The sequence below is a fragment of the Nasonia vitripennis genome, chromosome 3 (assembly GCF_009193385.2).
Source record: "Nasonia vitripennis strain AsymCx chromosome 3, Nvit_psr_1.1, whole genome shotgun sequence".
Lineage (NCBI taxonomy): Eukaryota > Metazoa > Arthropoda > Insecta > Hymenoptera > Pteromalidae > Nasonia > Nasonia vitripennis.
The window spans coordinates 3,527,893-3,553,150 of NC_045759.1; positions in this window are offsets into that span (position 1 = coordinate 3,527,893).

Here is a 25,258-nt window from a genome sequence, read left to right on the forward strand (position 1 = left end):
GTGTGTTTTGGATTTCCAGACTAGAAAAGCCATACAGCTCTAAATTATCATTCGCTCGAAAAAAAGCTGCAGCGATGAATAATGCAAAGAAGCGAGACTTTTCCTCGTTGTCATTCCGAAGAGGCGTTCACCAGAAAGACACGTCCATGCAAACGAAACACTCGCGCGGACTAGAATCTTCGGAAGCCTCGACGCGCTGGAGAATGGAAGCCTAACGATGGCCATACAATACCCCGGACAATTACCGGCAACGCGTGAGGCTTTTGCCGCTTTTTATACCGTCCTCGTCGTCCGGCGAAATTTGCATCGCTTATCGCCTATAGCGTGAGCGAGATGATGAATCGCTGGGCGGACACGACGCTGTTTCGTCCCGGTTGCACTGCGCGTTGCGCGGTAATGAGTTCCGAGGTATGGGCTGGTTATTAAGCTGACGGAGATTTGTTGTTGCCGCTGCTTCGGGTTACTGGGAAGAAGGTTGGTTTGACGGATTTTTCGGTAAAGTATGTCGCGTCGGCTATTTAATCTTTTTCTTTTAATACTCAATGGCGAGAAAGTAAGATACACCTGAAAAAAAAATGGCAAGACGTTCTCATCGTAATCAATCACTCGCTTGACACCGACGAGTTGACTGACGGAACTAGTACTCGATAGGTGTGGCGTAGTTAACGGCTAGTCAAAATATTGGCACGACACGGATGTTTCAATATTGGAACACACTCTGTTATCTTTAGATTAAGAGCAAAGATTTCGAGATAGCATCAGGCTGTGCCGCGTCAATTCCTAACCGAAAATAGTCGAACATTTTAAAACTCGTGTCGGTAAATATAACGTATCTATTACAAATTGAAGCTTCTTTCCTACACCAACATTCGTAGAAACGACAATTTATTCAAACCTCGACTCGTCTTCGCAATCAGCCGCGTCAAGTCCACCCCCCCTCGAAATGACGCACGCGAACGCGAGATGATTTTCCCGTTGGTACACATTATACATACCCACATCGCTAACGATACAAATGTAGCAATTGCTCTTGCAAGCGCGCGATGAGCAATGGCCGATTAGCCAATTATCCGAAGGATTAATGGCCCGAGCCGCGTGTAATGGATGCGGCGAATCACGGGTTGTCCGATGCACACACAGAACTCGGGTAAAAGGATATACCGAAGCTTTTGCCCGATTATTATCCACGCGACTTGTCATAAGGCCGACGCTATTGCGCTGCACACGTAACCAGTCACGTAACTAGATTCGCGTCGCTCTTTTTCTCCTCTCTGATGCAGCGCGATCGTGACGATCCTTTTCGATCCGCAATCACGTTGATTTTTACGGTCTGCCTACGGTAATTATTAAACGGGAAAATCCGCGATGATTGCGTCGACGGGGTTTATCGTTTCTTGGAATTCAGGTGATGAGTGGTATTGTAGGGAGACCGCTTCCAAGGATACCGGCATCGGTTTCGAGTGAAGCTAACAGTTGGAAACAATGTTTCGTACCAGATCAGGTAAGATTTCACCGCGTGTGTGCAGCAACGTGTACGGCTTCTGGCCGCAACGTGGTCACCCGTAGGTGTCACTGACACTGTAATTAGCAATGAGGTTGCGTGTATCGGAACCGTTCGTAAAAAACAATGTTTCGATTTATCTTATTTCCCGCGATACGAGACAATCAAACATAATTTTTTGCCCACTGCGAAAAACCACAGCGTGTGTGCAATGGAAGTGTCCCTGAAAAAGCAACGAAAGTGTTGATTAGCTACGCTCACGCGCGGCACAGAAGCTTAGTCAAGCTTGTATCCGCTGTACTTGCAAAAATATCATACGTCTATGCTACATAATTCAGAATTATTTCATCACTCGGGAGCAAAACGTAACTTCAGCCAAAAGCTTCCGTCTCGGAGAGATACAGATCTCTACTACTGTATACTCGGCGCTAGTGAGCGTTACACGCTTTTTCCCGCGAAAAGGTGATAAATTCAGCGCGATTTTCCACCTACGCGGCATGAACCGTAGGAAGCTCGCGAGAAGATCGTGCCTCACGAGGATCGTTTTGAGATTTCGTGGACCGCAGGAACTTTCTAGAACGTTGGATCGTGGATCCTGTCTTGACGTATGCGCTAAATAGATATTCTAAGCAACTCTTTTCACGAACAAGCTTATACGCACCGGCATTGCGCAACGAGCACTCCGAGCAGTTCCGCATCTCTTGGAATAAGCGCGGCGAAGCCAATCGCGTCGACCGCGATATTCAAACCCATTGCAATTCTCGCAACGACATTCCTCCCGCTGCAGTATTATACTAAATCCGCGAACAACTCGGCACAGACATCAATTAAAGCGAGCTAATACACACACTCGGTTCAGCTCTCTCATGAGACACTCGGCACACTCGCGGAAAGATACACGAAAAACAGCAGTCAGTCAGCTCTGCTGCGCATAATCTACACGATCTAGGAGCGATCCGCTGCCAATAATAATTCACTGTCACCGCTCGGTGGAGCTTGCACATACACTCCCGAGAGATACCGATCTCCGCGTGCCAGGGGCGAAATATTCGATACGCGCTCATGGGAATAGAACAGGTAGTAGCCGCGACGAATTACGGCTCTCCCTCTCTCTCTCTCTCTCTCTCTCTCTCTCTCTCTCTCTCTCTCTCTCTCTCTCTCTCTCTCTCTCTCTCTCTCTCTCTCTCTCTTGCGGGCACCTGTGCGCATACTGTAACGTGAACGGAAAAGAGCTGAAATTATAACGCCATAGCTCTCCCGATTGGACTAATGCGCGGCTCGGCGATCGCTATCTGCGCGGTAGATATACTCGCTTACCCTTTGGCTATTCGCGGAGTGCACGCGTATACGTCTATGTGGTGCTCTGACTGCGCAGTGTGTGGAAGCAGAGTGGCTTTGTGTAATGGGATCCCGCGGGAGGTGTGAAAACCGCCGTGTGCGGTGCGATAGCGACTCCCGCGTAATTGCGCGGACCGAGTGAATTTGTGCGGTAGTTTTGCGCAATTTTTCTTCGGATTTTTATTCAGTCTCCTACGATGTTTTACGTAACTGCTCTCCAAACATCGAAATCCTTCCACTCGACGCGGAACAATGAGCAGATCGATTATTAGCTTATAAGAATCACCTCTCGCGCGAATTTTTAGGCCACTACTGCTCATTGTTGCAAAACAATACCCCCGTCGATTTTTACCGCAAGAAAGGGGATCCGACAAAGACGACGACGTAATGCATTCGAGCGCTTCGAGGCACGAGAGGACTTGTTCCGAGTCCGTTGATAAATAAGTGTGCTTCGGCTGTGTGTGCGCTTTGCCGCCGATTTAAAGAGATCGTCGCGAAGGCGTTTACGAGCAATTGATACCGTTGATTTTATCGATAAGATTAATAGCGCGCGGAGACAACCGCGGTTTGTTTGAGGTCGATTTTTGTGTCTACGGTATATCCAACCGGCAGAAGAACGTCTGGGCGGACAATGAGATCGGCGTTGAATGAATTACATGCATCTTTCGTCGTGGCTTTTTCAAAAATTTAAAAAGAAGAATCAAGGCGAAATTGATGTTTTCAAACGCTTTCCCTTTGACAACTCTGAGAGTACCCACATGTATTATGTGCCTCGGACCGACAAAGCATTCGTATACAACTAAATTGCCAGCTATACCACTCTGGTGATATGCATACGAGAGAGAGATTTCCTCAATCATTTCATCAACTACATCAGCAGCGCGGCACCGGCTCTACGGACAAGACAAATCCCACGCGATCCTATCATAGTGGATCGGCGTCTATCTCCCGCTCGTTCTGAAACGCTATTATATACACGTATGCTAGACAATCGTTTTATCGCGCTCGTGTGATCTGCGATGAATATAACGTTGTTGGCTGTACTGCCGACGATCGACTAGATCGCGTTTTCTGAACGTCTATTAATGCAACGTTTTACTGGACTGTGCACAGGGAATTTGCTCTGGTATACGGATTATATTTTATACATCACAGTAGGCGCATGTCATTGAACGATACGATCTCGCCGAGAAGATTGAAAGCACATATCAATGGCTCTATCGCTTCGGAATTGCAAAACGAAACGCGACGCAAGTTCAAGGCTGCTTGGATGACGGCGCAGTGTAGGACGGCGACTTCCAGGTAAAAATACCATAAGCCGCATTAGCTCGCAGCGTCTCCGCAAGCTTCCGTAGATGGCCGGCGCCGGTGTACCTCGCAATCCGCTGCTCTATTTACCAAAAACGTATTGCGCCGCGCCGTTCGCGGCAAAGGTTTCCATCGCGGAGTCGTTAAATTTTATATTCGCACAACACACAAAATTAACACACCAGCGCACGTATACAAGCATCGGCGCATTTAGACATCCAGCCAAAGCATCCGGAAACCGCGAGCCACAGCGCAGCGCACTTAAAACCAAACCTGTTGCGGCGCGTCACCTCGTGCATACACTCATCGCTGCGAGAGAGTATCGAGCGTCACCTTGCATACATACTCTTTCCGTCCGTCTGGCTGCGCATCGATGATTTAAATCGACGCTCGGCTGCTATATCTCTCACTCTCGAGACTCGAAGACCGGAAGCTGCGCCTCGGTCACGTCTCTCTACGCGCGAAATTCACGCACGCGATGATGACGCGAGTTCAACGCTCGGCTGCATTTTGTAATGGCAGCGTCAAAATTATTATTGGACTGATCGCAGGCAATTGCTGGAGATAAATTGGTCGTGAGGCTCTAGCAAGTGTATTGGATGCTTTGCGAGCGTTGAGAACGTTTGGCTGTTGCAGTTGCGCAACGCGTCGAAAATAGCGTCGAAAAATTTGCAAGAGCGATACAATGCTCTTAATATTCAAAACAGAGAGAGAAAGAGAGAGGAAATTTTTATCTATTGAAATGCAACGAACGGAGTTAACTGTACATATAAATGTAGCCAGGCGGCATTCAAAGCGTAAATCTTCGTCATAGCTTCTGCAGCTGTTCGCTCGGCTTTTACGACCATAAATTACGCTTGCCTTAGGACTAAATCATCTTTGTTAATTTGTTTTGATGCTTTATAGGATTACTCGCCCCGGTCTCTTTCTCGCGATGCGTAAAAATGCCTATAGCCGCGACTACTCGATGAATTTTAATTAAACGGGCTATAATTGAAAAAAATTCGTTTCAAGAGTATTGTCGTTTACGATGTTTGACCCACAACCGTAGTCCCTCGCCGCATTTTCACATCTCCCGAGAATAAGGCTCTCGCAGCGGTAAAAAAAGGCGAATAGTCAGCAAAGGAGCGCCGGGGCCCATCACGAGTCCATTAAGCACTTGGCTTCGTCTTTTCTCTTCTTCGTCGTCTTCGTCGTCGCGCGGGGCAACCGGACGTCCACCCACGTCAGCTGCAGCGGTGCACTTAAGTGCCTCGCGCGCCGCCGTCTCGTTTGTGCATATACGTGCGGCGCCGCGCGGCGCACGTTCCGGTAATTTGTATTTCCATTTTGCCGTACGCGCGCGAAGGAGTCGTTTTTTGGCGAGAGAGACGAGCGATGTAATTTATGGATTCGGAGGCTCGACGGATGGGTTAATTAACGCGACGATTGTTCGGCGAGTTCGTTTTTTCGATTCGCGCGTGCGCCAAGTAGAAGAAAAAACGGGCGATTGAGTTATGGAGAGCAAGAGAGAGAGGATGAGTAGGCTCGTTATTCACCGCGAGATCGTTTTGTCGGACGCCGCGCTCGCATGATAATTTAATTAATTAAAATAATTGAAAATTGATTTATCGGTTCGGCATGTCGGGAGAGAGGATGCGCGTATGTAGGTTGTAGACGCGCTGCTGCCGGTTCTGCGCGCGAGAGGCTAACGTCTCATTCGACGAAGTGCAGAGGCAGTAAAGTCCGAAGTTTCAGATTAGTTCCTCGGTGGAATAAATCGAGCGGTGAACATCTATGTAATGGAATATTCTCGCGGAAATTCCGCAAAACGTGCAGCATCATCGCGCGCTGCTGTTGGTATTACGCAAGAGCTCGGAGAAAAGGACGAAAACGAGAGCAATAATCGGCTCGTATAGCCGAGAGGGCACTCGCGGTCAGAGAGAGAGAGAGAGAGAGAGAGAGAGAGAGAGAGAGAGAGAGAGAGAGAGAGAGAGAGAGAGAGAGAGCGAATTGCGTGCAGCCGCGGCTCATTGTTTCGTTTTTCATCCGTAATTACGGCAATGAGGGTCCACTTGACGCTTCGCTTTGATGAAAGCGTGCGAAAAGACGCGGGCTATTCGAGTTAATCAAGCGGACTGGCTTTATTGAATGAAACCGAGCAGACCGTTTGCCGGCTTTTTAGGCGGAGGTTCTGTTATAGTGCCGGCGAGGAATGCGTTGAATTTTTTTATCTTTAGAAAAATCCTAGTGTTTACGACATCCTTGTTCAGCAGACGATATACTTGAGGCTCGTTATACACGGACGCGAGAAGTGCATGCATCCACGTAAGATTTCGGTTGCATATTATAATTCTACCAGCTGCCTTTAAAGGATTCGCTACTCTCCCGCGAGAGAGAGAGAGAGAGAGAGAGAGAGAGCACTGGAATAATGCACTGTTGATTCTTTTATTGTAAAGCTCACTCGCGTTATTGCGGCTTTTTAAAGACACTTATTATTATTATTATATACTCTTTCTCTCTGGCTTTGTTCGCGGACGGCCCTGGATGGCACATGTTATATAGTTTTGATAATGCGGCTTTTATAGCGATCGTATATTTCAGGATATGTTCGACTTTTATTGGGCTCGCGCTATTCAGCCGTTCCTTTATTTTCCCGCACTTTTATATGCACCGAAGCGATGACGACGCGATGCTTGTGCGTGTATTTTTATCCGGTCGAATTTAACGGCGTTATTATTTCGAATATCCGCGCTTGTTATCTCTATAGCTAGCGCACACGAACTTTTCCAAAAATAATCACTCGGGCATGAAGTAGCTCGTCAAGCTACCACTCTCCGCGTGACACACGGCAATCGCCTCGCGGAATCAAATCTACGACGCGCGACACTAACGTTTCAATTTCCCGGCGGGTGTCTCGCAAAAAAGCTTTCGGTTCAAGCGAAATAACAAGAAAAATGAACCCACGTATAGCAGTACAGCTCGATCCCCATTGATCAGGATTTCGCGATCATACGCCCACGTGCGCGTGCGTGCGTGCGTGCAGCGAAGGTGAAAAGCGCATCAAGAGAGCCACTTTCCAGCCTCAGCTGCTCCACGCTTATCTTCATTCATTCTGCTGCTGCGCGCTTATCTCAATCGATCCGCGGACAGGTTCCGAGCGGCTCGTAAAGAGTTCGATGGCCCCTACACACGCTCCCCGACGTCCGCAGCGATGAATCATCCGAGCTGCTGCTGCCGCGCAGTTTTATCATGTAAATTGAGCAGCTCGAGGGGATTCACCGTGTAGTTTTCTGCGGGACGAGGAAATGAATGGGTGCGGACTTTCGGTTTCGAGGATGCGCGAGTCATCGGTGTGAAAATTTAGTCGCGGTGCGTAGGTTTTCTGTAAAGGTCGCCAAACTCGATTTAGATCCGACCAACAAAGAAAACAGCCGATCTCATCGTGCCTAACGATCCAACTGCTTTCCCAGCGAATTTCAATCGGCAATTTCTATTTGAACAACTTTCCCGAAAGAAAGCTCGTCGCGAGCGCAATGTGTCCCGGGCGCACAATAAATTCATCAGAGCATTATATTACTCGCATTAAAACGGCTGATCGTCGCGCGCGCGCGGAATTACATGCATTTTCGCGTCAACTCAGTATGACTTTCTCAGCGCACATAACTGTCAGTCCGAAGCGGCTGCAGAAGAACAAAGCGTAACTCGAGAGAGCAGAGAGGAGCGATCGCACGATTTTCACTCTCGACGTGAGAATCCGCGTTATTTCGCCAGAGATCAGCGACAAAAAGCGCGACTTTCTCCATTAGCCTGTGCCGCGGCCGCGAAAATTTAAAAATAGATTCCAAACTAGGAAAGACAATGCCTCTGTGTACATTATACGTGTGTGCGCGAGCGCGAGAGAGACTTTTGGATGACGTCGGTAAATACAAGTGGAAGTGCAGCGCTTCGAGGTGGTCGTAGCGAGAGAGCTGCGTGGGTGTGTACTCTCAAGAGTGAGCTTTTTCAAAGTATTGGAAAGCCATTGGACGATTGAAAATCTATAAAACTATAGCTGTCCCTGACCTGTTTTTCGAGAAAAAAATTACTCGCTTGTACGAATGCTATTGATACGGACGTCGGAAGCAACTAATTAAATTACACAGGCTTACACGCGCTGGATAATTCTAAATAGGCATATCTAGAATAACAGGTCGTTTCTAGAGCTGCAAGCAGCTCATTGCCTTCTAGATCGACGGCATCGATAATCCGCATAGAATCGAGACAAGTTTGTCGCTGCATATCCAGTTATGTCCGCAATAGCTCTTTTACAGTTGGGAATAGAAAAATTTTCAACCCCTACGAAAAATTCCCTAACCGTCCCTAGCGCATCGTCCAATATCAGACGCGAGAACCCGTCTGCGATTATTATGCCTTCTCCCGGCGGACACACCGTGCGAGCTTGGGTATAAAGAGGCGCTTCTTACGAGGCTCTTTAGAAAACGCGGCGCTACGGCTGTCCTGCATGACGTCTTTCTATCCGCTTTCACGTCACTCTCTTCTCTCCTCTATCTCTCGCCTATATGTGGTATATATCTATACATTCTCGTATTATTTGCACCTTCTCATCGTTCACTCTCTTATTTGCTCACCGCCTATACGGCCTGTGTTCTCTATACACACGCGCTTTATATTGGAATTCTTCCGGCTCGCTTCTTCTTCTTCTTCTTTATCTTTAACCCTCCCGGTTTTTGCGAGGGACAATGGACGGGTTCTTTGATGCGTCGCTCTTTCACGAGCGCGTGCTAAATTAGTTTTTATAGAATCGATGCGCCTTGAATGGAGATCGTCGAGTTTGAAGAAAGCGCGTTGAAAAGATGATTGATCTTGACTCTTCTACATGTAGTTCTAGAAAAACCAGACGTAAATACAGTCGTTCGCGATTTTTCCGCACGACTCGCCTCATCTATAATATACTCGACAAATAGAACCGAGCGTTCGAGAAATTGATTACGGCCGAGTTAATGCGACAAATTAAAGCTCGCGAGGCCGGAAAGGAATATATATGCGCGCGGCGCAATTTATGAAGTTGATTCGAATACTTGTCGAATGGCTCGATCCGCAAAAATTATCACGTGAAAATTGCGCGGAGTTAAAAAGGGCCTTTATTAAAATCGATGATCAAATTTTGTATTATTCTCGCAGAAAAAAAGAATATTCAGCTTAGTAATAACGAGTAGGATGAAATTCAAGAAAAAGTTACCACCGCGCAAGTACAACCCAGCAGCACCTTCAAAAACTCCGAAATAACGCGCTCCGACTATCACGATCGAGCGCAAAACGCGGAATACCTCAACGACGCGTTATGATAATCACTCGAGCAAGCGGCTCATTGTTGATCGAGCTTTTTCCCCGTCAGCTATTCGGACCAGTTTTTATCGCCCGCATCTCTCCTCTGCTCACTATATCTCGTTAAATCTTTCGCGTTTTTTGGCGCATGCGCGATTCAGGATCTCGCGCCTCGACATCGCCGAGGCCGGTCACGCATAAGACGTCGGCACGATGAATGAAAAGAATATCCCGGGTTCCGAATGATCGTTACGGTAAAGACGTGGGGTGTTTGGCGAACCGACGAGGCGCGATAATCGCTGTGCGATGGTTTTTGATTACGAATTGGCGAAGATCGATATTTTTACAAGAAAAATGGGATTTCTTTGAATGAGTGATTGAACCTGGAAAGTTTTTTCTAAATGAGAACAATATGAAGTAAAGTTTAAGAAAGAACCTATACTCAATTTTCTTTATATTTGATTTCTGGTTGCGAAATAGCATAAATGAAATTTTGAAATAATCGCAGAATTTCAGTGCGATAACAATAGCTCAGACGAACCAGCAGGTGTTCAAGACTCTATACGACTAGTGTCAAAGCTAATCCTACTCTTACATCACTTCACTGCTATTCTAACAATCGCTTTATCTCTCATCACGTGTTCCAGTTTTAGTGAAGCAGCTATATTAAAATAAAAGAATCAACCTAATCTTACGCGGAATTTGCCGCTAGCATTAGAAATTGTGTACTTCACTCGATGCTTAGCGCATTTGCACGATGTCCCGAGCGGATCGAATAAGAGGCATAAAGAAAAAGATGCGGGTGTATAATCGTGACGTCAGACGAATTCAAACATCCTCCACGAATGATTCCCTCTTATAAATGCGGGCCAGGCCGATAGCGGGGCATACAGATTTGAGTACTCGAATCGTTAGCTTCTCTCGTAGCAACACACTACAGCAAGAACAAAAAAATCATCGCCATGGCTCGCAGCGCTTTCGTTCTCTTCTCCCTCGTCGTTGTTGCCGTCGTCTGCCTTCTCCAAGTCGCTACCGTAAGTTCGACGTAATAACATATAATAATCTTATTTAACGCGTTATAAATCAATCACTCGGGCTCTTCAGCTGCTCTTGAAATGTATATTGCTAACTGTGAAAGATATCAACGCGTGGTAAATTTATTTCGTACTATGGTACTTAAATTTTTATCGCGCTATTGACGGGTACTTTTTATGTTAGTTGCGTCATTGTTGTTTTTTCAACGACACGCGAATGTTCATAAAATGTTTATGAAGTAGAAAAGCTTTGAATATAACTTTTGAACTTCTTAAAATTATTCCTATTTGTTGCAGGCAATCAACCTCAACCAGTCGGTCCTCGACAAGGCTAACCAGGTTGTCGCCAGCGTAAGTAGTTTTTAATGATAAATTAAGTACTAGTATTTAAACACGAGCATCAGCAATTATAATAAATTCATCGACTTGATCCTGTAGAATGGTCTGAGTTGCGCTACCTATGCCGGATACTGCGAAGCCAACCCCTCCTCCTTCGCTAACGTCCAGGACGTCGACGGTGCCGATGTTTCCGTTGCTGTCTGCAAGGTAAACATATCGCTTAATTAACTATCTTCGTTTCATTACCTAAACCGATGAACGATGACAACTTACTTTTTATTCTGCAGGTCGCTCTTGGTGCTACCCTCCAATGCAGTTAAATAATATCTAAATATAAGACTATTGTAGCTTATCGACCAATTAATTTATTTAATGATCTAATAAACATTATGAATTAGTATACTAACCTTGTAATGCACTTCTTCTACCACACATTCGATACCACTGCACTACTTACTTAAATTAATATTCGAATTCCAAGCATCATCAGCATACATTACCATTCTTCCCAGAAGCATTTTTAAGCATCGCGTAAAAGCCCTCCTCTCTAAAAACGGTATCGAAGCTCGACATGCCCATATGCACACACACTTCCCTTTGTCGCGAACCACCCCGCTGCGCGATTCCGCGAACGCGAGCGGGAGAGAACCAGAGAAGCCTGTGATTACCTCAAAACTGATTTACGATTCGTCGTAAGCACGTCGCGCGACGAATGTGCAGCAACGCGTGTATTCTCTCTCGCAGAAGACGTACGGCGCGATAAAACAATGAAAATTACACGCCTCGCCGGGCCGAAGCTCGCGCATCAGCTAATGACCGCGCAAATAAAGCGTGTCTAACGACGAGGCGAGATTACGGTTATTCCAGCCACACGATGAGAGCGTAAGATCATCGATGACAGAGAAAAGGGCTACTTTTTTCTTCCCTATATTCGTCTCAAGCGAGCATTGCTTGATACTCCCACGCTACCGACTGTGACAAACTAATACGCTGAACTGGCCGCTTGTGCAACTGCACTTGACGTGTCGATGAAAAGATGTGGTCCGCTGTCGTTGCCGCTGAATTATTGGATAGCTAATGCGCGGCGGAGATCTACAAGCACAGCGTGATTGGGTCGACGGGTTACGCGATCAGCTGATTGGAAATTATGGGCTTTCGGGGTGTTTATTGACGGGTGCAGTTTTTTTCGCTTTGGTCATTAATAAGCCTGAATCACGTTCTCAATAAATTACACTCAAAACCTCACGCTGCCAAAAAACGCAGCAGAATCGATCGGATTAGTTATGCAGATTCGGCCGACTCCTAATAAATCACTCCGAACGACTACTTCGACACTCCTCAGCCGATAAAACTCCACACCGATCAGCGAAGAAAAAAAAACGCCAAAATCCGCCCTGATTCGATTCTCGAGATACAGAAGCGAAGGGCGCAAGAAACGGGCCAGGATATACCCCGCTTTTCGCTGGCATTCGTCTCCGTCTCGTATGCATAATTTAAGAGACGAGAGACCGGCCTGTCATCAATGGCCGAGCGGAGCTCATGAATGAAATGGAAATAGTCGGGCCCAGCAAAAGAAATATTTCTTCTCCTCCGTGCTTCGTTCGTCCTCTGATTTTTCTTCTTCGTTTTTTCCTCGATGACTCGTTTTTTGCCGCCGTGGTCTCGGGCAATTCTCTGATCTTGAAACATTTCGTTGACAAATATCTCGGGATATATCCTCGTTCAGTATCATGTGCATCTCGAAGCAGTATAGCTTAATTCATCGATCTCACGTCGAATTAAGGAATCGATGATTCTAATAGTGTCTATTTTACTCCCGATTTGGACGGATCGGTCAGATCTTCATTTATACTGTGTCACAGCCGAGGCCGTGCACCGGTACAACTGTATCGCAATAAAGTATAACCGATAGCATCGCTTCGTTCGACGGCGCGCCGGGTAAATCCGGAATATCGAATTACCACAAACGTGAACTTGAATGTTTATACGAAATACCTGCTGGACAAACGAGAAAAAAATCAAAATCCCCCTTTTGTCCTCTTTTTTCAGACGACGACGACCCGGAACGACATCGAACCGACGTCGATCCCATTCAGTCTCAAAGACAGACGGACTTGAGAAAGAAAGAGCGAGAGCAAGAGAGAACAGAAAGTCGCATAGCCTCGAGTGTGAGTGTCTCGACTCGATCGAGTACGACGGACATGTCAAGATCATAGCCCGAGATGAGGCGTTTTTTCTCACCGGTGAACAAAACTCCGTACGCGCGTCGACCTTACATGTCTGACCTGATCTACCTTTACACGCGACTCGTGAACAGAGAAGAGGAAAAACGCCAGACGACCAATATGCGAAGAGGAGAATAGGAGAAAGCTGCGTGTGCGAATGGGATTTTCGCGATTTTGAGTAAACAGCGTTTTACACTCTAAGTGCGGGAAACTACGAGGTGAAGAAGTGAGCAAATACCCACGAGTATTACCTGGCGCTAACGGCATAATACACACTGTGTCGTTATGTTACATACATAGGGTAGAGCCTACTGCACCTGTACGTGTACTATGCGAGAAGAAAAGGAGAAATCAACGCGAGTGCGGCGCTTTCTCGCGCGATGTGGGAAGTGCGAAAGGTCTCGGTCTAGGCTTTCAAACTCATTTCGCGCGGCGCTCGACGCTTTGCATTCGAGACATTTAAAGCTCCCACGACGAAAACGTGGGAGAAGTGCTTGTTATGCTGGGTATATACCTTACATCCGATTCTAACTAGACGTGAATGTCTTCGTTTACCTACGTGTACAGCCTAACAAACGATTTCCCAACTAAACAAAATATTGCACTCCTATGTGCACCGATTCCGGAGAAATAACTCAAGCGTTTTTAACGCGACTTCGACACTGCAACACGACGTCGGCTCCATTCATCGAGCGCAGCGGAGACGAAAAAATAAACACCGATCGCACATCCGTAAAGAGGGGAAGAAGGTGCTCGAAGTTGCATTAACAAACAATGCTGCAGCGGCGAACAAATGACGTTGCGACAAGTCCCCGCGAAACGGAAGCTGCAAACAACGAGCGAGTAAAGCCTCTAATAGGGTTGAAGAGGAGCAACGCTGTGTATACTCGATCTTAAATGGTCACTCGAGTACAGCTGCACGTGCAGCGGCAGATTTGTAGCAGTGTCTCTGTACATTCGAATTTATGACTCCGGGGCTGGCTAATAATGCGTTTATCGGCGAAAATAAGGCTCGTTATCAATTTCGCTAACAGGTTTGTTTTCCCCGCTGGCTCACGTATACACAACGTTTCCCGATAATACTTATTTATATTCTGCGCTTATACTTTTGAAAATCAGCTCTCTTTCCGCGAAGAATGTGCCGCGCGAGACGTCGTAAGTTTTGCGCGCGATTTGTAAAGGCGCACGCGAAAATAGAAGTAGCGTGTTTAGCCATACAACGTACACAAACGTGGCCGTCTATTTTCGCGATCGACGACTACTAGCATAGTAGGCCACCGGCGAATACGTTTGCGGAAGTGAAGCCGTGTCGAAGTTTGCGCGGAGCGATAAACTTTGGCTTCCCTGCGTTACTTCGATTTCCGCCAAGAAGTTCGTTGTCATATACACACACGAGCTATACCGAGTATATTTTAAAATTAGAATTAATTTTTCGAAGCGTACACGATATTTTTTCCTCAAATACAAGCTCGAGAGCGAACACAATGCTCGACTATCTGACACAGCGTTTAATTTCAATTCAACGCAGTTCATCAGCGACGACGCGTGCTCCAGTTTCCCCGCCGCGAGTATCACGCCCATGAGAGACTCCAGTGCTCCGAGAGCAACAACAATGCGCGACGCTGTTTACAGTTGTAATTGCAGTGAGCGAGACACGATTCACGCGCTTTAATACACATATATCCCGGCCGCGAGAAAGCCTTTTCCATATTCCTTTTTCTTCTCCAGCCCATGTGTCTATTTTATCGCCGACGAACAAAGCAATCTAACGCTCTAATTGATTCGTCGCTCTCGGGATTATACGGCGGCGGTGGGTTTTTTCAATTTACGAGCTGTTGACTGACAATGGGAATTCCTGGGATTTTTCGCAGACGCTATTCGCTCTATGTGAACTAATTTTTCTCGCTATCTCGAGCAGTAAATTCAATGATTTCTAGATTGATAAAATTTTTACTGCGTATACACGAAGGTTATCCAAAATGAAGCAACTGTACCACGCAACGAAAAAAAAACATCAAGGCGAATATACAAGCGCTGTCCTGCTTGCTAAAGAGCTACCAAGCGCAGAATACAAATGATTAAGAGAGATACCAAGTACAGCAGATGTAAAAAGGCCGCTCGCCTCGAAGAATGAAAAGCTCGAGGGGCGAAGAAAAGACACGAGAGGATCAAGAGAGCCGCACCGCCGGCACGTTATTCGGTGAACAGCATATACACATATAGCCTCTACTGAATAGCCGATACATGCGCGAAACTCGTTTCGTCCTTCGCGTTTTTTCTTCGTATTAAATACGATCGCGAGTCGCTTGTGCACCACATGCGGCGATCGGAAGAGAGTAGCGCGTGTGTGTCTTTGTGCCGATCGCGCGAGACAAAAAATATCATGTGCACTTGCTCGCGGACTGCTTTAATTCTTGCCTCGTCGTCGTCGTCGGACTTTTGGATTTTTTTCTCTTCTGAAGGAAGAGATTAATATCGCGGTGGCATTGTTTATGAGTCGTGCGAGTGCGTAAGTTCGGTCGCGACGGCTGAATTTATATGCGACGGAGCTTAATTAAAGTTTTTCTTCGTGCGCGGTTACATTATTGCGGCGCGACAATTTCAACGGGATATTTTCGATTCGGAATAAAAAGATACACCTTCGTAATGCTTTGTCCCTTAAGGAGTGACAAAGTTCGTTTCACTCGTGTAATTGCGCGTTAAAAATGAGGCGAGACGCTGTATAACGTTGATTAATTAGATGCAGAGCGCCCGCTCGCGACAATAAAACCAGCATCAATCAAATTTCTTGTATTCGCATTGGTAGGACCGCGCAAACGAATGTCTTCATCCGTCCTCCTCGCGCATATCTACCGAATAAATCAACCCGGCTTATTATTCATTTACGCAGGAGTTACGCGGTATATTTCGTGGTAATTCGCATCAAGATCCAACGGTCGCGCAGGGCCCAATAAAACTTTCGGAATCAGCCGGGTGTACGAGGCTCGCATCTGCAACGAACTCTTCTTTATCTGATGCGGCGCACTTGCACAGTCCGTAAGCTCGAAATATATAAACATGGAATGAAAACTAAAGAAAATTGTAGGAAAGATAGGAGCGAAATGCGAACATTGAGCCATTAAACTATAAATAGACGTAGGAAGTGTAGAAGTAAAGGGACGGCAAACGTTGTACAAGTGCGATCATACGGATGCGAGAGCGAGGCGTCGACGGGCGCGAGGGCGTTATCTCGCGCAATGGGACATTGACACACCGTTCGCGGTTTTGCGGCGTTGGACGTGAGTGGGCCTAGTACAGACGTCGAGAAAAGCGATAGCAGTATGCAGAGGCTTCCGAGGTTGCCTGTGATTCACGAGCCGGTTTTGAGTAAATATACAAGTTCTGAGATGTTTCAGTGCAACGGATGGAAGAAGATATTTGACGCGGCGAAGTGGAGTTAAATATTCGTTCAATACAACTGTAAAAGTTCAAATCATGTAGACCAGGCCAGCTCAGTCGGCTCTGGGACTGTAAGCTGGACCGAGCTCCCCCCACTACCCCCACCCCTTCAAGGGGGGGTATATAAGGAGCCTCGGAACATCAGTCCAGCTCAGTTGGCTCTGGGACTGCGAGCTGAACGAAGCTCTCAACCCATCGTCTATGGCCAGCCTTCAACGACGGGTGATATATGAATTAGATATAAACGTTTTAATTTTTTTAAATAATTTATATTTTAAATTACCTTCCAATACAACCGCGAGGATCTACAAAAACCATGACTCAAAGGAAGAAAGTCAATTGCCTCTCATTAGCAACTTGGCCACTACACACCAGGTAGCAGACCGTTGATTGATTCAAAAGCCAGACGCAACCTTACATTTAAAAGGAATGCGATACCACCAGTACCTAAAGCAAACAGCTAATATGTGCAGCATCGCGATTCGACAATTTACGAGCGTAATTCCATGACTGAAAATCACCCGATGATTGAAGCAGCTGATTGGCAATTTTTTCCTCGCATGCTAAGTCGTGTCGTTTACCGTAATTTAAATCGGGCGGGACCGACGTACCTCTTCCAATTGAGCTCACGAATTTGCGGTAATCTGCTCCTGTGTAAATACAATTCCAATAAATTCACAGTTACGACATAACAGCAAAAACATACCTCTCGCCACACGCACGTGCGAAGGGAACGATAGCAAAAAAAGGGACCACGATCGGGCATTCACATTCAAATGCCAAATTGATAACCTCATTGTTGGATCGAACACGAGCAAACAGAATCAAGTCAATCGTCCCGCTCGCGCACGAGAGAAAGAGCTCCAGATAAAGCGTCTCGCAAAACAAACACACAAAAGCTCTATACTCGGAGTTTTAAAATTCACCGATCGTCATACACCTCCCCCATTGTCTTCATTCGCGGTAATCCCACCCATATTCGCACGCCGCCTTGCGGTCCCTGTGCAGCGAGCGCTAAATCAATCTCGCGCTCGCATACGCAAACGCACATATTCCGCTTTCATTATGTAAAGCGTCGGCTTAAATCATCGTCGATCGCGCAAACAAATCACGTTCGCGTTTCCCAACTGCGCATTGCCCTCGCTTTCACCCGCGGCCGAGCGCGCACGGGAAACGACAAATTCACACACACACACACATACACATATGTGCGCTCGAGTCGCGATGCGAAACCCTTTGACGGAAATAATTGCGAGCCATTGTAGCGCGCGCCGCCGAGTCATCGGTCTTGTGCTGCGCCGACGACGAAAGGGTCGCGAAACGCGCAATCCGCCGCCGGATGCGAGAGAGGGATTTATGTGACTCGCAGCATAGGAGACGCAGGTAAATCGGTTCGCGTTGTTCGATTCGATCGGCGATCGGATGCTGTGCGCGGATATCTCTCTGAATGGATGGCAATGATCGATCGAACGATTTTACGGGGACAGAGACGTATCTTATTGAGCGCTGTTGGTAGCTCCTGTATAAATGGGACTTGTGCATTAATCCGACGCGGTTTTTATGCACGGGAAGGGGATTATCGTTGGGAAACGCGGGATGGAAGAAAAAGGTAACTCAATTAGCCTCGGCGAGAAAGTGTCGATGACAGGGTTTCTCCTCGAATTAATCAAGCCGCGAAATCGAATTAATTATCCCCGGCTTAGCGACAATTAATCCTCTTAAAAAAATAACATCCTTTTTCGCTTTGGCGCTGCGATCATTTCTCAACTGGCGGCTGCGCGGAGAGAAACTGCAACCATGTACGCCCGCGGTACGCTAATAAGCGGCGCAGTATCGATATGAATGATGCCGAGGCGCCGATGGCTCATAAATAACGCGGGCCGAAAAACTTCATAGATCAATTTAACGAGCAATTCCAAATGCTCGAGAAAGAGAGAGAGAGAGAGAGAGAGAGAGAGAGAGAGAGAGAGAGAGAGAGCAAATTGACCAGCCCGCGAACAACAAGCTCGTCCTTTGTAGCCGAGCTGACCCGATTTTCTCCTGTCAGCGCTCGCGAGCACGGCAAAAAGTCTAGACTATACGCGACACGATTTCCTACTCGGCCCCTTTCTCGAGGACCTTGTGTATCGGCTGATCGAAAGATGGATTATTGTACGCGCGAGTGTGTGCTGTTTTGTTTGTGGAAGAGAGACCGATGGTCATTAGGTGGCTTGTGAAGAGATGACACTTTGGGTCGGGTTAGGTTTGCTGGTGAAATATTGCGAATAATTCAATCGATGTAAAAATAAAACCAGCAGACAGTCGCAATCTTGATAGTCCAAAAGAAAATCCAAAACCAAGGCCTATCTCATCAAATTCCCGGCGCAATAATTACCGACTATCTCCACCTCTACACACGGCATGTCTTGATTTTGCGCGACGAAAGGACCACACAGGCGCTCCAGCAGCAGCAGCCCGTCTTTCTCCGAGGGCTCGGACATAATGACCCAGTGTTAGCCGTGCGCGTACACATATGGTTAGTCGCGCCTTCTAACGCGCCGTGTCGGACGAACGACGACGCGAGTATACAGGACCTCCCGAATCATTTCGTTAATGGCAGGGGGGATCGTTGCTCAGACGAGTGAGAAACTTCGTCGAGAGGAGGTTTGGGCGTGAAAGTTCCTCGGAGGCTGGACCCGTGTTTGTTTTCTTTTTCGCTCGCTGGGTGGGTTGGCAGCTTGAGAGATTGAATTTTCATTACGGCCAAGAGCTGGCAAGGGCTGTTCTGCTCTCGACTTTCGAGTCAGATCACTAGCTTGCGACCGAGCAGTAGTGTCGCTCTGCAAAAATTCACTATACGGAATAATTCGCTCATTTAAAGCCTCCGTCCTCCAGCGACAACTGAGTTTGACGTCTCTCTTACAGAGCCGATCAAGCGCAATTAGCCTCGTCTAGCTTTCCATCCATCCTGCGAATATCTCGCGGCACGGACAGGAAGAGGCTTTTTAACGATGCGCGCGCGTCCGCCGTTCTCACACGTCCGCTGCGTGAACCGTCACGCGTATATGGATATAATAGCGCAATGCTGCACTGGCCGCCGTCGACACCTCGGGCGTTTGATTACTTTTGGAATAAACAGTTTGCTTACGGCCGCTCGCGCGATATAGTCGTGCGTGTAATGACTGGCTGGTATGCGCGAAAGGGTGTTAACAAGATGTTACGGAATACTCGGGGTCATTATCGCGCGTATAGATAGCGACGCGCGCGGCTGTAACCGTTATATTATTCAGCTGCGCGTATCAGATTTGCGAAATGATATGGCATCATCGGAAGGATATTCATTGTGCGCAAGGTGTGTGTATACACTGTGAATAGTCATGCAGGTTGATTTACAAGGCTCGCCTGGGGATATTGACGGGTGTAATTTCGTTTGCTCAGGAGGTGAACTGAAATTTCTAAATGCATATAATATAATCTCCCGCAAAAATACTAATTTACGTGTATTACCATGTGCCAGGGCGTTCAAGATACATAAAATTTGAATGTATAAACAAACCTCTCTCCTTTATCCTATGGTATAAGCCTCTAATACCAATTTATTAACCAAATCAATTCGCGTCTAATCTAGATCGACTCATCCGCATTTTCGACCCGATAAACCTCGCCGTTTCGCCACGCGTGCCAATCGGCGGTCACGGCCATCTATAGATATACGGTATTGTAGAAGGTACTAATATGGTTCCGCGTGTGCGGACAGCCGCACGCGATAGAAAGCGCGATACACGTGCATTATGAGTATGTAAACGAGGCGAGATTTTCTTCTGCGCTATGCGCGGCTTCTATCGGGTATGGAAGGTCGAAGGAAATATTAGAGTATTTTTACGACGAGATTCCAGGTGAGCTATGCCAGCTTTATTAATTCACCGGAGTCGCGCGGAGGAAACAACAGTTCAGTCACGGTTAAACTATGCCTTTTGCTTCATTTATTTTGTCCCCGCGGTATTCCAAGGCTGAACAGGAGCGTATACGCGCGACTGCAGGACACACAACGACGTTTATTCTTTTGTCAGCTTTTATTGTTATGCAAAACGCGGCGTTATTTATATCTGCGGCATCTGGCTCTCGAGTATCGCAACTGCGTACACGCCTATAGCTATTTATGGCTGTGCGATAATTCTCTCGTTAATTGAAAGTAATCGCCTTCGCGAATGAATACAGACGCGAAAACAATGTCATTACTGGCGTAATCAGCGGCACTGATAAATCGTCCTCCGAGATTCTCTAACACATGTCTTACTTGTCATAAGGAGAGAGTATACTTCCACCGCGTTACTCGTAACAGGAAGTAGAAACGTCCCAATAAGGAGATAATGTCAACAAGCTCTCGTAGTGCATGAATCCAGTCGCGGCGAATGTAAATCACGCGGCCTACCACTACTGCTGCACCCTCGGAGCTGAGGAAGGATTTGCGGCCACGACGCGGCAACTATAATACGGAAAATCCAAGAGCGCATGCAGCCGTCTTTGCGTATACTCTTCGCGTTCGTGATGTATATTCCAGGGCTGAATATTATTATTCGATTTATGGGATCGTTTGTAACTGTTCGCTCGAGTTTCTTTTTCCGAAATGGGCGCAGTGCGTCGAGGCTGGATTTGGGTCAATTGGTGCGCGCCGTGAGTCATCGTTGATGATATATCGATTAAGGGGTGGATGTATGCAGTAAATAGTGGTACTTATATATGAAATGGTAATTGAGAGCACCTACTTGGTCGACGATGTGCGGATGATCGTTGCGGGATGATTTTTCGGCGTCCATTGCGATTTCCAAATTTCCATAAGCTGCTGTTGTAGTGGCTGTAGCTGCGGATAAGAAATGACATATATTAATTAGTACTTGATTTTTAAATTTAAGGTATTGCATTCAAACATAGAAATTATCGTAACACAGACGCATTGTCCAGTTGACTTTAGAATATGCGTATCTAGATAAGCCGAAGATTGATAGCGCAATGAAAGGGTCAACGTCGTCGTTGTCGCGTATATATAAAGGCGCCGTTAAATCGACGAATAAAAATGATAATACGATTTTTCACAATTACGCCGGCGAGAAAGTCGCGCGCGTTGTATAACGGGGAAAATTTAATGGGCTGGCGACTAGATTTTGCATTGATCAACGGCAGGATTTGATTGATGTCGAGATTACCGGTTTTTACGAGCGCAATTAAAATCGCATAGAGAGGTAGGAATCCTCTATATGCAAATTTCACTCGATTTTATTGCACAAAGCGCTGTTGATTCTGATATGTTGCATATAGTGTATAATCGTCAGGACGAAGTGAAGAAAAAGCAGATTTTATTATAAACAATAAATTATGACTATGAAATTGCCAGTAGAAAAAGTCAGTGTCCGTCGATCCTATTCTAGGTCGCAGAAGAGAAAAGTTCAGAAATCCAAGCACTTGACTAATTAACGATTAACGAGTTCGACGCGCTAATTTGCATCACCGCGTCAAGAATGATTAGCCGATCCCGCGTTCGATCCGTCTAATTGATCGCGCAATCTCGCGACTGGACTATTTTTTTTCTAGCTCTCTATAATAGCATTATTCATAGGCAGCTGGTGCGTATCAGACGTCGCGATCAACACCGTAAACGCGTGCAGTACAAGTAGCCGACGGTGAGGTGTTAAACCCGTGTTATTTTAGCATAATTCGAGCGGGGAAAAAATCCGCGAGAGTAATAAGAGCCTCGAGTTCGCGGTGATTTATAAAGACCGAGTCCTCGTAAATCAGCCAGCTTTTTCGGAGGCTTTCGCGCCTGTTTGTATAGGTGGGTGCGAGTGTTATTAGTCGGGAACGCGCTCGTGTGCGTTTCGCCCTTTTACATGCGGAAAAAAATCCGTCGGATGTGTGTTTTTCTCGAGGAAGTAAGCTGCTGGTCGGAGTAGAGAGTGCATTTTTATTTTTTGAGGTTGCACACCGCGTAAATTTTAATGACGGATTGGCCGGGCTTCGGATGCTGATGGAGGGTATATCGTAATCTCGGCTGGTTTTGCACTACCGAAATAAATGATTTATCTCATCGAGAAGCTTCGACCTCATTTTTAAAGCGGTTTCATAATTTCTTCGCCATTACACGCGGTTCTTCGTATATCGGAAAACAATAAACGTCGACGATCGCGGTTAAGCGCTTCATGCTAATGCCGCTGTCAGCAATGATTATATCGCACTGAAAACAGTAGTAATTGGCGTTATTTAGAAAATAATTAGAAAATGAGGAGAGCTAAGTGCACTGCCTGTCTTTAGAAAAACGCCAGCCGTGAAACTCAAGCGTCGCGCATTCTCTTGACCGGGAAATTTACGGCGTTTTAATTGAAGAAAAGTACGATGCGGCGTTTCGCGGAAAAGCACAGAACGAAATGTAGGCCAACGTTTTTTTCAATCGACAGATTAAAACGCAACAGCTCTTTCGGAAGGAATTCGAAGCATTCGAATATTAAGATCGATACATCGAAAACGTAGACGAACAAAAACATTCCCCGCAATCGCTACGCATATTCGACTCGCAATCGTTTTCGCATATATTCTCCCTGTCCCCGCATTTCCATATAATGAAATAAAGATACCAGGCTCGCGGCCCAGATAACGACTACGCCGAGGAAAATCGAAGGTGAATACCTCTCCGCCGTTTCCATCGCGCGCGCTCCATTAGAAACTCTCCCGCCTCGATAGTTCCACACATTTCGCTCTAATACCGCTCATTATGCGCGAACCCGCACCGATAATACTGCCCGCACGCTCGTGCGCTTTTGCCTTGCGATAACAGATCTGCGAGAATGCCGCGCGCGATCGGCTGAAAAATCGGAAGTCAAGCGTAAGGGTATAACGCGCGTGGAGGTGACGGTTTAATTGATGGTTCGTTGTTGCGAGTTTTTTTAAAGTGTTCGACGGGGCTCGCCGTTATATAAACTTAGTAATATTATGATCGCGAACTGTGTGAATGATGTCTTTGTTCGATCGCGATATTCCGGGATTGTGCAAGGCTTTATAATATTATTGTCCGTAGGCGTTGTTTTATTAGCGGCTATCGGTTCGATTATACACAGCGGTTTATTATACGCGCTTTCACAGTGTACAGACATATGGCGTTAGGAAATTCTAATTTTATCAACGGACTCCCGATACCATATTGATCAAGGCTTCAAAAAGAATCCCATGGATGCAAGGCTGAGAGAAAGAACGGAGTCAACGAACTCCGATCGCGCGAAAAGAGCGGAAACAGCAAGCTGTGCATAAATAAGTTCGCGCGCGAGAAATGACAAGCTTCCGCCACACACGTGAGCCGATCTCGCGCGGTATTTTTATTCGACGACGCAACGAATTACATTTACCACATAGCTCGGGGCAAAAAAAACACTTCTCGTCTTGAGTGACACAAACAAGCAAAACGCTGCCGTGGTGTATAGGATCGAGATTTCTTGAAAATTAAAATATGCCGCGCACAGCATGAAATGTGTCAAGCTTGATAAATGCTTGATCACGATGTATGCATCATCTGTCAACTACTTAAACATTCTCGACTTGAAGAAAGCATATAATATGAACTTGTAAAGCCGTTATACACACTCGGAGAATAAAAGCTCGTTATATCTGTTTGAGTAAGTGCTGTATCAAATTATGTTCTCAGGTTAGCTCAAATTCGCCGCACCGCGAATGCGCGGGGGCTTTCATTTTTCTGGAATGCAGCAGCGCAGATGTGTGATTGGAATCACGACTTCTTGGCGCGTGCGGGTATCAAGTGACGAGCTGTATACTCGTCCGTTTGGAAAATCGCCTGAAATAACAAAGTTAGAATAATAATAATAATAATTTCGACCTTTCAAAGCTGTTAGGTAACGAGATCGATTATGCTGACTGACCAACAGGCTTCTTCAAAGACGCGTAGCCGTAAGCACAGCGAACAGCATAACTCGAGCCTTGAAAACTCGCGGAGATAAAGATAACTCCCTGCGCGTATACAAGTCAAAAATTTTAATTCGATTCACGGCCCCATCGTCACGTATTCATTAGCATCGTCGTACGTGGAATCGTCTCTCGTAATGCGGGAGAACCTCTTGGCGCAATGGGTCAGGAATAAAGCTCGTGATGAAAAATCACAGTCGGTCCGCGCGGTAGTACGTACATAGTGCCTTCTCTCTTTCTTTCGGCGCGCAGTGTGTAACGCATCTCAGTCACATTGAATTTACGACACGCATAAATACGAGAGCCGAGAGCGGTATCGTGTTCACCGCTTATGGGGAAGATGCGCCTCGCGCACTTATGCTTAGTGTTTCCATCTTTCAGTCGGCTTGCGACGCGTTTCTCTTATTTAAATTGAAGGGCTATTTGTTGCCAAAATTCTCACTGTTTTACAACATTCGTAGTTTCAATTTCACTCTATTTCGTAATACCTATGAACACGTAACCAGGGCTGTTTCACCAACCCAACCAAACAAGAAAAACCACCTATACTCGTAGAAAAACCCACAAGATAGGTACACATACCCAGCCGGTCTCGTCGCTATCAAAGCAAGTAGAGAGAAGAATAAACGCTCCATTCACGTTTTTTTATCTTGCGCGCGTAAATATGAGCGGTGCGTATCAGAGTTTTATCGGGGCGCGGGAGGCCGGCAGCACTCAGCAGAAGCAACCGCCTACGGCGCCACGAACTCGCGGCCGCGCGATTATCAATAGGAAGCGCTACCTGCCCCCTTATCAGCCGCCGGCAGCGAGCCTGGATTTCAATGTAC